Below are 16,357 nucleotides of genomic sequence, written 5' to 3'. Positions count from 1 at the left end.
AAAGGGTTTGGGGGCTTTGAAATCGGACCCAAGAAACGCAAGCAAGGTCCAACCCCAAAGTACTCTTACAAATCAAGTTCATATACATTAAGGTTATGGTAGAGAAATTTTGAGTGTTTTATCTTACAGATTAGTATTATCTTTTATATGGTATGTTTTTAATGTCTACATAAATAAAGTTGTCTCTCTGTTGCTTGAACATGAATGTGTAGGTCCATAGCTGGGCCTGGAGGAGATAAGGGTGTCCTTGGTAAGGATAGCGAAATAGTTGTATGATGTGTTAGAGAACAAAGACACTGAGTTTTACCACCCATGGGAGGATTTATGTACCAGCTTGGAATGTTATAGAGATAAAGTCACAGCATCACCAGGTTGTCATGAGTTATGAGAAGGAGCTAAGGGGCCTAAAGGCAGGAGTCTGCTGAGCATTGGGATAGTACAGAGTGAAAGAAAGGCAGGGCTACTGGACCACTATTGGACCACTATATAATATACTGAAAAACTCAGAACGGGGTCATTGTCATAGTCATTGTGATCATCATTTTACCAATGCAGGTGTATACACCCTATGACCAGTATTGTGTTTCAAGCTGTCTGACACAATTCTTTAATAAAATACTTTGAAGAGAATTTTACATCTCAACCGTCTCTGATTCTCTGAAAAAATCCACGACATTTTGGCGCTGCGGAGCAGGGTTACAAGAGAGAACATTGGACAACCGAGTGGGATCGTTCAGAGGCCGTTCACGGTCGGGGGGAGATGTTCTCCATCCCGAGTCGATTGTTTCTTCTTTGTGGGTGTTAAACTGCTAAGGCTGGCCAGCCGCTTGCTTCTTAAATTAAGGTAAGCAAAGCGTTATAGCATTTTTTCACCTGCATTGATGGGATTTTTGACTCTGTTTGGAAAACACAGACAGCCCGGCGTTTTCATTTGAATTCCTGAATTCTCTCTGTAACTCATAAACTAACTAGTAATGCGATTAATGAGAAGGGACTTGTGGATGATATTACAAGATAAATTATCTCTAATAGGGAAACCTGGTCTTCCGAGTAAAGTGTACTCTTATCTGAGGGTCAAGAGGACCCAGCTGTGAAACAGTTGATGAAAATTAATATTAACATAGCCAAGAGGGCGTTGACTGTTAATAGCCAAGAGGGCATTTAATTATACTAAATTTTGTTGATTTTATGGACTCAAACTAAAACATTAATTTTGAAACTAAATTTTGTAAAGCCAGTGGGCTGATTTAAATAAGAGTATCTGAGATGAGTACGGATATATCTTTTTAAAGGAAAGGAAACCATTGGGTTTGATTGTTAGTTGTTTTTTGATGTAACTGGTTAAGTTATGAAACAAAAGTGAGATAAGAGAGAGATTTTGTTGAGGGAGAACCAGTGGGTTGCTTAAATGAGTATTTGAGAGTAATTTATCGATGAACTTTGATACTATAAATTGCTCTATGAAACAAATATGAAGAGTTTGCATAGTTTGTGTACCAAGGTGCTTAGAATGTGCAAACGAGGGTGAGCGAGAGAGTCTGGAGTGAGGGAAAAACCAGTGGGTTGCTTGAGTGAGTGTTTATGAGTGCCTCTATCGATGAACTGTGATACTATAGAGAGCTCACTGATATGGACACAGTGTTCAAGGGTGCTTTATCGATGAACTTTGATACTATAAAGTATTCTTTGAGATGAACACAGTGTTTAAGGGTAATTTATCGATGAACTATGATACTATAAATTACTCTATCAAATAAACTCGGGAGAGACAAGGGAAAAAGCTTCTGTCCAACTTAAAGTTAAGAAAGTGTTTATTAATTGTTGCATGGAAAGGACTTACCATAAGTGAATAGTTAAAAAAAAAAAAAAATCCCAAAAAAGGATTTCTGCATCTCATTCAATTCATATGAAAATTTTGATTTTGAAAGTTAGGGGTAAGAGTTATCCTGTGTGAAAAATATTGTCCATGATTGAATGTCAGTTGTTACTGAAAAAATAGAATTTTGGTGGAACCTGAAATCTCTATCTAATATTGAAAAGTCATTATTGAGTGTATTTGATTTGACAAAAGAAAAGTTAACAGAAGGAAGTTTAACAATTAAAAGGGAAGCCTCTGATATCAATACAGATACGTCTGCATTTAAAATAGCCCAATTAATCAGAGAGATCTTTTGTGTTAGTTTTAGTTGGCCTGAGATAAGAAGTTTGTCCAGTTGTAAGATTAATGTGTCAAAGACAATTGTGGGATATAGAAAACTGAGCATTGTAAGTGCAAAGTTTAAGTTTGAATCAAATCTTAAAAGTGGTTGTGTGACAAATACAGTGATAGGTGAAGAGGAGATCATTTACATACTTGTGGGACCCTTTGTGATTTATTCCAGTGGCCTGACTGGAACATTTTATAGTACAGAGAAGTGCATTGATTTCTTGTTAAGTAACTAAAGCAAACTTCCATTCAGTGTAACATGGAAGCAGCAACAAAAGAATAGAGCGTGCTATCACTGTGGCCCCGGTGGAATGGTGTAACTTACAAGACAAAGGCTTTGATGGTAAAGCATTGGCTAAGTGGTGTAATGATCTAAAATGGTATACCAGAAGTAACAAATATAAGAAAGGAGAGCAACCTCCCTTTCACTGGCCAGAACAGGGAACATGGAATAAAGAAAAAACAAAGAGTATGAAAATTTGGATGACTAATTACATAGCTAATCAGGAGTTGAAAGCAAAGAAGGATGGAAAGAAAGAAAAGAGGAAAGCTTTGTTAGATGGAATGGAATTGTGGGAAAAAGCTAGAGGTTGCTGGAGTAAGGAAGCTGAAAGAGTGATGGCTGATAGAGAAGAGGTCAGAGATCAAGAGCTGGCAAAGCAAAACGAAAGAATAGAAAAGACAAGATTGCTAGAACAACCATTAGACACTGCAAACCAATTACCTGTGGTAACTACAACAGTTAAGCCACCGCCCTTTGCACCGCCCACTGCCTCTGCCTCCCTCAATCCATGCCCTCCCTCTACCACACACACAAACTGCCCTCCCTTCACTACTTCCTCTGAGAGTGGCCCTCCCTTTACAGCTCTCACTCCAGCCCCAACCACCCCTGTTGCTTCACCAAATGCTAACACACTGTATCCAGTTATTAAAGGAACTATGCAGCTTAAAGGGGAATTAGAAGTTGAGGGAAATGTGGAACTGTATGATGAGATGCATAGAGGCAAAGAAGGATCATTCAGTGAACAAAGTCAGGCAGCAGGAGGAGCTAGTCAGTATACCAGGACTCAGTTAGAACATCTGTACCGACTAATTGAACAGAGAGCAAAGGAAATAACAGAATTAACTAAAGAGGTGAAGTCTTTGGGTTTAGCAGGGCTATCGCAGGACAGAGAGCTGGGTAAAAGATTACAAGAAGAAGAAAGGATGATTTTGGAGCAAGAAAGGCAGGATAGAGAAATAGCAAAAGAAAGGGTGCTTAAGCAACAAAAGGTCAGGGCATTGCAGGCTATGGAACAGAGAAAGCGAGAAACTGATGACTGGCTAAATATGAAAATGACACAAGAGTACCCAACCTGATGGATTAAGAACTTACAGAGCTAAGATGTTGGTAGAGGAGAGAAACAGAGATTTGGAGTATAGGGACACATTAGCTTTGGACTTTGACCCAATAGAGGAAAGATCCCCATTATTGAAAAGCACCCCAAGAGGTGGAATGAATGAGCCAGGTGTGAGTGTATTTCCGTTGGGTATTGAAGGGAAAACAGCTGTGTATATCCCATGGGCTCATAGGGATTTAGAGACTATAATAAATCTGTTGCCAAGTTTAAGAGACGGTGCTGGTCCCTGGATCGGTGCGTTGGAGAAAGAGACGCAAGGTACAAGATTGGCGGTGGGTGACATAAAAGCCTTACTGGCAAAAATCACTAGTTTGAGGGAAATGGAGGATGTGTTGTGGTCAGCAGGTATGGGACAGAGTGTAGTTTCGTCTGATTTTGACGGCCAGGCTCTTGACTGTTACAGAGGCAGACTTTGGGGTGCCTTGAGAACTGAGTTCCCTGTCAAGTTTGACAGCACCAAACTGACCCCCACTGCACTGGGTCAGGAGGACTGTGCACTGTGGATTGCTAAAAACATGCAAACTTGGAGAGGGCAGGGGCTGAGAAAAGATCCCACTGACCCAAGAAACTTTGAAACCAGAATGTTCAGAAAGGAACTGCTGGACGCACTTCCAGTGTCTGTGCAAAACAAACTGAGTGACACCCCAGGGCTAGATCCAAGTCCACACAGCCAGTGGGTGGAGACCCTGAAACACCATGCCTCCAAACACCAGAAACACGAAAGAGACTTAGAGCAACAAGCTAAAGAGACTGAACGAAAGCCGGCTAAAGTTAGCCTGGAAGAAAAGAAAAGACACAAAGACATTAGTAAGGCCCCCAGGGGAACCTGTGTAGTGGGATGGGCAGGGTCATATGAGTCAGCGAGCCACTATCAGGGCGAAATGGTTGCAACACACCCTCCTAACATGTCTGAAAAGGTAGCAGATCTGCCAAAACAAGCTGCAGATCAAACCCAAAATCAGAACCTATGGCAGCACCCTCAGGGTGCAGCCCCGTCTCAACCAGTAGTTGTGAATGTAATGGCACCTAGTTGACAGAGTAGAGGAATTAATTTTTGAAGATGGCCAAGGGGCAGAGGAAGGGGATATTTTCAGAACAGGGCATCCGCTGATCTGGGTCAATATTTCGGGCAAAACAATGTTTGCTGGGGATGTGGGGAGAATAATCATGCTAGGCGTGACTGTCCAAAAAACCCATGGAAGAAATAGGGGTGTTCGGAGGGTCCCATTAACCCACAGGTAGCATTATCCAAAAATGATTGGGAAGAACCTAAATTAACATGCATAATAATGGAGTGAAAATTTAATGTTTAATTGACACCGGAGCTACATGTAGCTCAATTGATCCAAAATTGGTACCTGGGGTTGTTGCATCACAATCATCTGTTAGAACAATAGGATTCTCTGGAAAACCTATGAAAATGTGTCTGTCAGAACCAATTATGGTTCAGATAGAAGAGAAAACTGTTGTAAATCAATTTCTGATGGCACCTCAGGTTCCGATCACATTAATTGGAAGGAAAATTTTGTGTAAATTGGATGTTACCATCAAAACCAAAACACAGGGATTAACCCTCGTGTGGTGTTCATATTTCTGTTACTTAGACAATGTTTGTGGGTCTAGTGGACCCACTGCATTATTTGTATCTTAAAACAATGCAGTCATACAAATTTATGTATAATTGTTTACAGATGTTTACTTTAGCCTTATTGCAGTAAAATAAACAGAATATATGGTTAATATTTGTCATTTACCACTAGTAGAGGACTATTTATAGATTCAAGTGCTATTCGTTTTTGTGATAATATGAAATAAGAGAAGAAAATTCTATTCTCCCCCAGATATTGGGGAAAAACATGTTTATCTTAAATAAGTATTAATCACTTTTTCATCTCAAATACGTTTTTCATCACTTTGATGTTTAATTCTTTGAACTAAGTTTGAAATTGTACACATTTGTGTTAGTTTACACAGCACAATCCCCATCTGGAAAGATGCCGTATCAGAACATATCATCCACATTGAACACATAACCTGTTCATGCCAGCCTACACAACACATAAGAAGCACATTTTTACCATGTAGCTGTGTTGCATATGAATTTCTTGTTTTTTAGAGACATATACTGTGTGTTCCTTCTCTATCTTATGTCCACACACACTGCAGTACAATGTGTTGCTATTGGCTACAACCTAAAATGATAAAAATGCTTGGATATAATTTTTACTTTCTCTATTTCTACTTCTCTATTTACTTTCTCTCTCTCCGCACTCATACGCACACACACACGTGCGCGCGCACACCATAGGTTTTGCGGTAAACCCATGGTTTTACAAATGGTAATCAATACACCAATTTACCATGATTACTACACTTTTACTATAATACAGCCATGGTTATTTTTTGTAAGGGAGATAATGGGAAAATGTAGAATGGTTCCTGTTAGACAGAAGGTAAAGTGTTTGGGACAGTGGGGCCAGATGAGTGTTCATGCTTGATATATAACATGTTGTATCCTTGCGCTGCTACAGCAAGTGCAGAAGGACAAAACTCTGACATGCATCCATCACATAATGTACAGACATATATAAAAACACACTCATGCACTCACATCAGTCCCAGATAGAAGAAAAACAGAGTGAAGTTACATAGCACATTCATTTTTTAAACTCTTATTTACCCCGGGTCCAGTGGACCCGAACACTACATATGTAATATAAATGTGTAGGGGGGGTGTACAGTGTACAGTCATTATAAAGCTGTTTATTTCTATGTTCTTTATAGAAAATGAGCCAAGGCCAATGAATCTGAGGTTGAAACAATAATTCATTGCATAATTTTTCTTTTAGTAAACATTAAAAACGGGTCCCACAGACCCGAACACCACACAAGGGTTAACGTTGCAGTGTCTAACCAAAATAACTAAACAGGAGCTAACCCTTTTAGTTAGACCAGAAGTATATTAGATAGGGAAATTGGAAAATAATGATGGCATGGTGCATTATTTTGGGGGAATGTGGCCTGATAATGGGTTTAAGCAAAGTAACGGCCACCCAATTAAACATCTTACAGAGATCACAAAACTATTTGAGGGAATACAAAAACCAGCTAAAGTAAATGTAATTAAGTGTAAGGCATAAACAAAAGGAGACTAATTTTATGAAAAAGGAAATTAAAAAGCAGACGAGGAAGCAAAATTAGGCGCGGCAAAACCAGAGCGAGCTGAAACCATGACCATGGTAGTGACAAGGTCAGGTAATAAGACTGACAGTAAACAGGTGAATATTTCCGCAGACGTAACTGTAGATGAAATCAGAGACATGCAAAATACAGTGTCACAAATTGAAAAGATTGAGTGGCAAAGCAGAGGTGTTGTCAATGTAAAAGGTTTGTGGAGAACAGAGCAACAACATTTAGTAATACCATCTAGAATGGAGAAAATGGTGATGATGAACGCGCATGGTAGTGAACATTGCGCGAGGGGGGAGATGGTAGATGAGATTTGAGACAACAGGGTTTCTGGTACATCAATATGCAAAACAAAATTAGCGAATTTTTGTCAGAATGTGACATTTATAGAAATGTCAAACCAGCAGTACATCCAATGTGTCTGTTTCCAAGTGTGGAAGGACCATTGTAGATATGATCCACCCAATTAAGGAGAAAATGTTTCACATTTTTGAGATGGACAGAAGCTTCAATCCAGTGTGAACGCAGAGTGCGCAAGCAGTGGCTGGAGCACTTAAGAGGGAAGTGGTCGTAAGATTTGCACTTCCCAAGGTATTACAGTCAGATAATGGACCAGGATTTCAGGCCAACCTGTTGAGAAAAGCACTTGCTAGGGTAGGAATAACCCAAAAATTTGGATCAGTGTATCATCCACAGTCTCAAGGGGCGGTTGAGAGGTGTAATGGTTTAATTAAATCAAAAATAGCCAAAATCTGTGCACAGACTAAACTAAATTGGGTTTAGGCCTTACCAATAGCGCTCATCATGGCCATAAGATCTAGTACTAACAGGGAAACACGTTTATCCCCTCATGAATTGGTAACAGAAACACCAATGTTCAAAGCTAATCATAATGAAATGAATTTGGAGCATGAGGAGGATCTAAAAAATTTTTTGAATATTAATGAATATAATATATGAATATATTAATGAATATTAATAAATGTATTGCTGAACTAATGAAAAACCATAAAGCTATTTTACAGATTAAAAGCAGGCACAAAGAGACACCTGGTGACGAGACTGCAACACCTTTTCCTGTAGAAACCTGGGTGTAGATTAAAGTTTACTAGCGTAAGTCGGATGAACCAAGACGAGAAGGCTCGTATGCGGTCACAGAAGCTAGCCCAACAGCTGTTAAGGTAAAATGTTCCAAATTGTGGTATTATAATACTCATTGCTTCCAGGTACCAGAGAAGAAGACCCCCGGCGACTGTCTCCATGTCATTATGTTGAAATAACCATATAATAAATAAACACTGTAAACTTATTTTTTAGATTCTTATTATTTAGTGATGTGATGAACAATAGAAACTGGATTTGGAGATCACAATGAATGGGTAATGTATGATCAAAGCATTTAAGGATATGGAGGATGAAGATTGTATGACTGTTTTTTATTTGTTTCTAATAATGAAAATGTTTCTCCCACCAAATGTACAGGCTTATAAGGTTAATTATACATGTTTTAAGAAAACCATTTCACAGATGGGTGGTGCCAAAAAGAGATGTAACAAATGACAAAGAGGAATACAAGGCAAACTGGTTTATAGGCCAGACCACAGAAAGGGCAGACACATGTGGATGTGTGTTGACATGAATTTAAGGCCAAGTTTGAGAGTAAATTGGAAGGGAACCTGTACCCTTGTACAATTAATAATGCCATTTCAAATGTTTTCATTACCTGATTTTGGGAGCCTACATGATAAAATAAGTGGTAAGAGTATAAACAGGGGGAAGAGAAATCTGCCTGGTGGATCTTATGATAATATGTGTATATAGAATGTACAGTATATAGATGCCATAGGGGTTCCAAGGGGGGTGCCAGATGAATACAAAGTGAGAAAGCAGATTGTTGCAAGTTTTGAGTCAATTCTTTTCTGGTGGTCAACCCTCAATAAAAATGTGGATTGGATTAATTCATTGTATTACGTTAAGAGGATAACTGAACAAATGGGACTAACGTCACTGGCACAACAAAACAGGCTGGCATTAGATATGTGGTTGGCTGAAAAGGGGGGTGTTTAAAAAATTATAGATAATGGATGCTGAAAATTTATTTCTGATAATACTGCCCCTGATGGGAGCATTATAAAGGCATTAGAAGGTCTTGTCAAATGAATTGGCTGAGAACTCTGGGGTAGATGATCCGTTTACAAAAATGATGGAAAAGTGGTTTGGGAAGTGGAGTACACTGATAACTTCTTTTCTGACGTCAACTGCTTTAGCTGTTGCTATCCTCGCATTGTGTGGTTGTTGTTGCATACCATGTGTCAGGGGTTTGATTGAGAAAACTATCGACAAAGGAATGGGTAAGACAATGTACCAACGGGTACAAATTAATGAAGACGACGAGGGAGATAAATTTGAGGACAACATCAATGTGTGATGGGAAACCAACGAGGCTCTAGTACCCTCCTCCCTCACACGGCCCTCTACGCGTGCAAAGCGCATGGGTTGAAGACCGCCGAAAGCTGGAAGATGCACCCTACATATATACATATAGAATTCATGTTTCTTAGAAAGACTCTGTGTGGACTGCCCACCAGAGCAAAACACTCTCATGTGAGAATCATTATGTTACTGGTAATGTAAACTGGGCATGGGGTGTCACCTATGCTAATGCATTTATTATTTTATATTAACATTTATCATATTTTTGTATTTGTTATCATTTATTAACAAGGTATTATCTTTTGCATTTATTATTTTCATTACAAGTTATAATCTATTATTAGTAATGCAAGTTGCAACCTGAAGTGTGTGTAAAATAGGGAAAGGGATGGTTTTAAGCATCACTGTCCACGGTGTGATGACAGTGTAACAAGCCTGGTAAGTGACTGATGGTCCAGGAATCTCCTGGGGGTGGAGGTAAAACATCCACCTAGCACGGCTTACCAGAAAGTGAAAAGAATTTTTTGAAAAGATGATATGCTTGCTTTAGATTTAAAATTGAATGTTATGTTATATTTTTCATGTTGTTAATCATTACTGTTTTTTACAGGTTATTAATTATCATTTAAAGGATAACCCGTGTGAAATGACTGTTGAAATTAGAAAAGTGACTGAGGGTCTGGCCCGAACTGTCAGGGGTATTTTATTATTTTATATGCTTTCTTTCTTTAAAGTACCTAGCCCGGCTTCTCTGGTATCAGCAGTCATATTTGCAGGGTGCACTGTAAAAAATTGTGCCGTTAAATAACAGTAATCAACTGGCAGCTTGGTTGCCAGCAAGATAATGTTATTTTACGGTTCTGCCTCTGTTAAAATACAGTTCTACTTTCGTTAATTTACAGCTCTCCTATTTTAACAGTATGTTAATGTTATAATGCCCTGAAAGCAACTCATTTCATTTAGGAAACCAATTGCAGGATCCATTCAAGTTTAAAAATATATATATATTTACATGGTGGTGTTAGTATCGTGAACTTAATTATTTAACTACTTAACTTATTTAACTTAACTACTTAAAAAATTAATTTGAGTCCACTGAAAACAAATATTACTTCTAAAATTGAACTGCAAACATTTAAACTTTCACACAAATGTCATGTAGTTCACCATGAGCAAACTACACAGTTACTGCTTTAAAATAAAACAACAGGCAGCATAACATCAGTGATCTACTGCCCATCCTTCACCTAAACAACCACACTACTCTTCAGCACAATGGTAACCCAAAAACTGAGCCAAATCCTAACAAAACAGAACATTTAACACTAAGAGATCTCTCACATTATCATCTTGTGTAAATCCCCTGAACAGTTTTTAAGTTCACATGATTTAAAAACAAAATACAAGGACTTTTCTCTAATGTCTGTGTGAAATTAACATATTTCTGTATGCAAATTTGACTGTTAAGTTTTCTGTTTTTTAACAGCACATTCTGTTAAATAACAGTAATCAACTGGCAGCTTGGTTGCCAGCAAGATAATGTTTTTTTACGGTCTCCTTCGGACTGTTAAAAAACATTAGCATTCTGTGTTTTTATAGCTTACATATTTAACCCTTTAAACCCCATCGCAAAATCCTTGGTGTCAAAAGAACACTGCTTAATGTGTCCACACTACAAAGAGTAAAAGAAACAGAGCCAATGTTTAAGTTAATGAGATAATGAAGTGATGATTGAGTTAATGATGAACAGCTGCTGTTAACAAACACAATCACTGAATGAAAGATGAACAAGAACCGAATTAAAGAGAAAACAAGCAGAAACTCAACTTACAGACTTAGATGAGACTCAGACTTACTCAGATTTTCTAAGATCTCACAAGAAGATCATCAAACAACTCCACAAACAGCATTACCATCTTCACTTATTACAAACCAGTTGGATTTTATTTTATATGTACATTAGCTCTTACTGAGAAATAAATCATACGGTGTGGTTTGCTAAACAGGTATTATCTTAAACCAGGAATAGTTTAATTAGGAAATGTAACAAGTTTTAACAAACATGCCTAACTAAAAACATCACTTGTGCATTTTCAGGCGAAACAAAGGGCACTGATGTATTTTAAAATATGTCAGTGCAAGTTGTTTTGAGTTTGGACAGCTCTAGTCTAATAGTCTAATCCCTAAATAATAGTTACCATTCTCGTGATCAGTGTTTACTTTAGTAGGACTCTTGATCCTTGGGTTTGCCCTTTGGTGTTATATTTATTCATGCTTATCAATGTGATTTGAAAGACATTGAATATGGCAAAAAAGTATAAATAAAGTATTATCACTAACTAATGACTGTTATGGTGTAAGTCTCATGAGTCAAAAGTAATTTACTGACTTTATACAGAAGCTCATAAGTGATTAGATGGGTGGCAACCCCTTATAGTAGTCTTATAATGTGACAGAAACTGAGTGTTGAGGCAGCCAGAGGAATCTTAAAAACATTGGGATTAAATGAAATTAAAAAAACACGAGCAAACTACACACACAGACATCAAGAATCAGGCTATGAATCTCAACAATGGTGACTATCAAATGAAAAGCTTCATGCTGCAATGCATGCTGGGTATCAGCATAGTACAAAACTCATTAGACCGATGAACTGTTTTCCCATTTTCTTTTGTCACCCTAGTTGAGAATCGTAGGCTGATTCTTGATGTCTGTGAGTGTCATCTGAGGACTAGTGATGGGAGAAACGAAGCTTGTCGAAGCTTCGAATCAATTGAACCAATTGCTTCGAAAATTGATTCAGTTTTTCGAAGCAGTTCGAAACCCACACACGCTGGCGACCCCTTCTGGTCAAAACAGTGTAAAAGCATATCTTACCACACATTTTACACATTTTTTTACAAAATAATAGCAAGATTTTTATTCAAATATGTTAAAAAAATTATTTAACGTATTTAAGACATAGTTAAAAGTGTTTTATGTGTTTTTAGTTTTATTTAGGGCAAACAAATGAATAAAACTAACTACCCTTTTAATTATGCACATTTTTGTCATTAAATCTGTCTATAAACAAAAAGTAGACAACATGGCAGTGTTATTAGTCAGAAGGATAAATGTTTTATGAACTTTCATTATAAAACTGACCCGAGTTCACCTTAACTTATTAGACACTGGTCATGTGATCAACTCCCCCTAGTGGTGAACCATCGGATTTTCGAAACGTTTCGAAACAGTTATGACGTAACGAAGCCTCGTTTGCTAAAATCACGTGACTTTGGCCAGTTTGAAACAAGCTCCGAACCACTGATTCGAAACAAAAGATTCGTAAATGTTTCGAAGCCTCATGAAGCAGTGCTTCGAAAACGACCATCACTACTGAGGACTGGTTTCAAGTTTGCAAAAATACATTTGTAGGCAACTCTGTCAAGCTATCAGATTACTTTTATACTAATAATTCATGTAATGATTCTGATTCAAATATGTAAATACTTATTCATAAACATTCCTAAGAACTACTAATTTTTATGATTAAGCTTCATAAGGCTGGTAAGACAAACTACTGATCAATAATCAGACATCCAACCTCACGAGTGTCTATCATCTCTTGGTTTTCTTTGCCATAACAAACATGCATCATAAAGACACAGTTATAGCAACCAGTCTGTAAACCAAGTCAAGAGCCCAACTAATGAAAACAGTGATCACCATAATGGTGACTTTAAAGAAAATGCTTGTAAAGTCTAGTAAACCCCTGTTTGTTCTCAGTAAGAACTGTTGTAGATGTATAACAGAAATAAAGTCTTAAAATTAAAAGTGGTTTCTACAGATGTGGCCTTTAAAAATGCGCGTCTCTGAGACCAGAATGCCGCGGAGACTTCCGAAATTCTGCGAGATCCCGCAAAAGGGGGGTTCGGTGGGGGACGCAGGAAATATAAAAACCTGTAGAGGGCAGGCGTGTTTCTTGTAGGCCATACTGACGACAATGTGTGTGCTCGACTTCATGCTGAGCGTATACTGTATGATATTGAAGTAACATGACACAGATTATCGATGTATAGGTGATAGACTTTGATGTCATACAAATGCATGCTTTTTGGCAAACATTTTGTTGGCGAAGTTTTCTTTTGCCAGTCACATATTCTTCATAAAAATCCGACTCAAACGCGCATCATTTGTCTTATTTTTTCCGTGTACTTACAGTAGAAGAGACGTGATGTATGATAATCGAGTCTTATAACAAAATAATTCGCGAAGACCTTTGAAGAGACCGAGCGCATTTACGCAATATCATTAACTAGTTTATCTAATTTTACATTTAGTTCATTTTTGCATCTGAACGTTTTAATAGCTTTAACATGGTTGTGGTGCGCTTTTCTGCATTACTGAACAGTAGGCTACTTTTTATATTATTATGTTTCCCTTTACATGGTATGAAACACGATAAAAGTATGCATTGGTGTTTAATACATTTCACTGAGAATTTGTATAATATGTTATACTTTTGTACTAAGGAAATAAAATCATATTGTGAGTGTAAATATTCATAAATTCGAGGAGTTTCTGATGTGTTTGTCATCGGCAAAATGCGCAGTTTCTTTGTTGCTGATTAAAAACCGTTGGCTATGTGATTGTTTAAAATTGACATTTTTTCTACTTATTATTAATTAATTTTTTGCCTACATTTACTCAATTAATATCAATGTGAAAATATAAGTAAATCATACTTCAAGTTAGGCGTAAAACTTACACATTTTTGATGTCAAATATAAATAATAATAATTTGAAATATGCAATTATTACAGTTTTAAAAACTTAAATATATTACTCTGACCTTTTTAAATATATTGACTAAAATAATCTGTAAATGTAATACTTATATTATTAAGGCGTATACATCAAATATATATGTACATTTTACACAAAATATCTGTTCTATTTTTAGTAATTTATTTTCCAACTAAAAAAATCACATAACTGCATTAAGAGATTTTATTAAGTTACTTTAATCATTTATTTTAGAGATATTTACAAAGCCACTGAATCATTTTTAACGGTGTGTACATTATGACCTTACGGTAGACTATTATTAAATGCATATAAATAAAAATATGTAAAACTAAATAAAAAAGATATCATACACGGACTGTATGTAAGCATACGTTTTCTTGTTCGGTGCACGTGGGTTTTAAATGCCGTTTTTCTAAAGAAGAATTTTAAAACTTTATTGGTGGTAGTTGAGAAGAATTCCTTTTTCCATTTCTAAATCATTTTGAGCGCAATATAAATATATCATATTGTTATTCTTATTATATAAGAATACGCAATTTTTACAACATTTTTAACATATAGAAAATACACGTTAAGCATGTTGTGTGTATTTCCTAATTACAAGCTTTTGATGAAATTGCACCAAAACTAAACGTGCATAAAAACATAAAAAAGTCATTTAAATAAGCGAAAAAATATTTTTTATGAGCTCAAAAATTTGAATATAATGTGCTATTGCTGAAAATTGCCCATCTCTAAAGGAGAATATTCATCTTTAAAGTTTAAGAAACAAAAAAGTACTGATAAGCATTCTCAAACATATATATTCTGCAAGCACTCATTTATCCATAATGATGTAATTTATTTTTAATAACATATTGTCGCTGTCGGGCAAAGATACTCTCTGGACACTAAGACCATGTCTATGGGTTCAAGAATAACAAAATATTGGCCATTTGAAACTCGAAAGTCATCACTTTATTTTGTCCCATTGTTTTCCATTTTGCGTGTGGTAAAACTCCTGTGCGCGTCGTTCAAATTCATTGAAATTTCGTTCACTTGTAGTTTAGCAAGTATGCAGGGTGCGATTTGCCGGGGGGGATGCGTGGGATTTCCCCCTTTCTGGTCAATGTATCCCTGCCTCTGCTTAATTATTTTTATCCCCGGTGGGGATAAATTTATCCCCCCCTCAAAGTGATCAGTGCTACTACACTAGTGGCGAGACGGATCACAAAACTTATCACGGATCCGTGGTTTGATTGCAGTCAATTTTGTTTTAAAATGCGCTGCTTTGGCTGGCTCTGATATAGCTGCCGCGCAGCCTCTCTGTATTCACCACTCTGCAGACTTGCTCAATGTCCCGCCCACGGCGCTATCTGATTGGTTACAGACCCGGTTACGCCTCACGAGTAATAGCCTATCAACACTTGCGAGATGTTTATGGAGCTGTGTGTCGAAACGGTGGAAGGCAGCATTCAGCCGCATATTAATAAAGCGGGAATAAACATCACAATCTGATTATCTGTTTATGATGACAAGCAGAGTTAGTGTCCCAGTGACACCACTGAGAATGGCCGAAGTTACACATGATAAATGCCGATGAGGCGTTTAGCGAGGCGAGTCCAGTTTGCGCAAATGAGGCTCATTGACTAACACATAATGCATCTGTCTTTTCTGTCATTTCACTGTAGCTCAGCATCGCAGTGTAAAGTTAATGTTATTACTTTAAAAGCAGCAGTAAAGCTGTTTCTACTGTAATGGTTTAACTTGCAATCAATACATTGTTCATATTTATGTTTAAGTTGACACTACGTTGTGCCATACAGTTTTGCCATTCAAGATTTAATTCTTGCGCGTTTTTTCGTTGTGCATGATCACAGTTCATATGTGTGGGGAAAGATAAGCTATTAGAATAAAAATATTGCGTTAGGCTGCTTCATGAGTTAATAAGAAAAAAGATTTTACAATTCCTGCAAATGCAGTGATGAGTTCATGTTCTCATTATTTATTTTTATGAATTAAAATGTTTTGAAATGTGCTGTGGACAGAGACGCATTATGTCAAGAATTATAAAAAATCGTCAATAAGCTCATAATTTGCGCTAAAATAGTCTAAATGTTTAGTTTTAAAACCATTTTAAAAAGCTGGTTATATTTTGATGTTTCTGCGCAAGTTCAGCAAACAGTGATTCGTGTTCCGATCAGAGCTCGTGAGCGGAGAGCACATTTCTGAATATTAGAAATATTTTAATTAGAAATATATATATATAAAAAATAATATTATAAATGATTTTTGTTAGGTCGGACAATGATTACCAAATTTCTCTCTCATATTGCTCTTCATAACCACTGAAAACAGTCAA

The sequence above is a fragment of the Paramisgurnus dabryanus genome, chromosome 24 (assembly GCF_030506205.2).
Source record: "Paramisgurnus dabryanus chromosome 24, PD_genome_1.1, whole genome shotgun sequence".
Lineage (NCBI taxonomy): Eukaryota > Metazoa > Chordata > Actinopteri > Cypriniformes > Cobitidae > Paramisgurnus > Paramisgurnus dabryanus.
The sequence above is the reverse complement of the archived record's forward strand: the minus strand, read 5'-3'. Positions refer to the sequence as shown.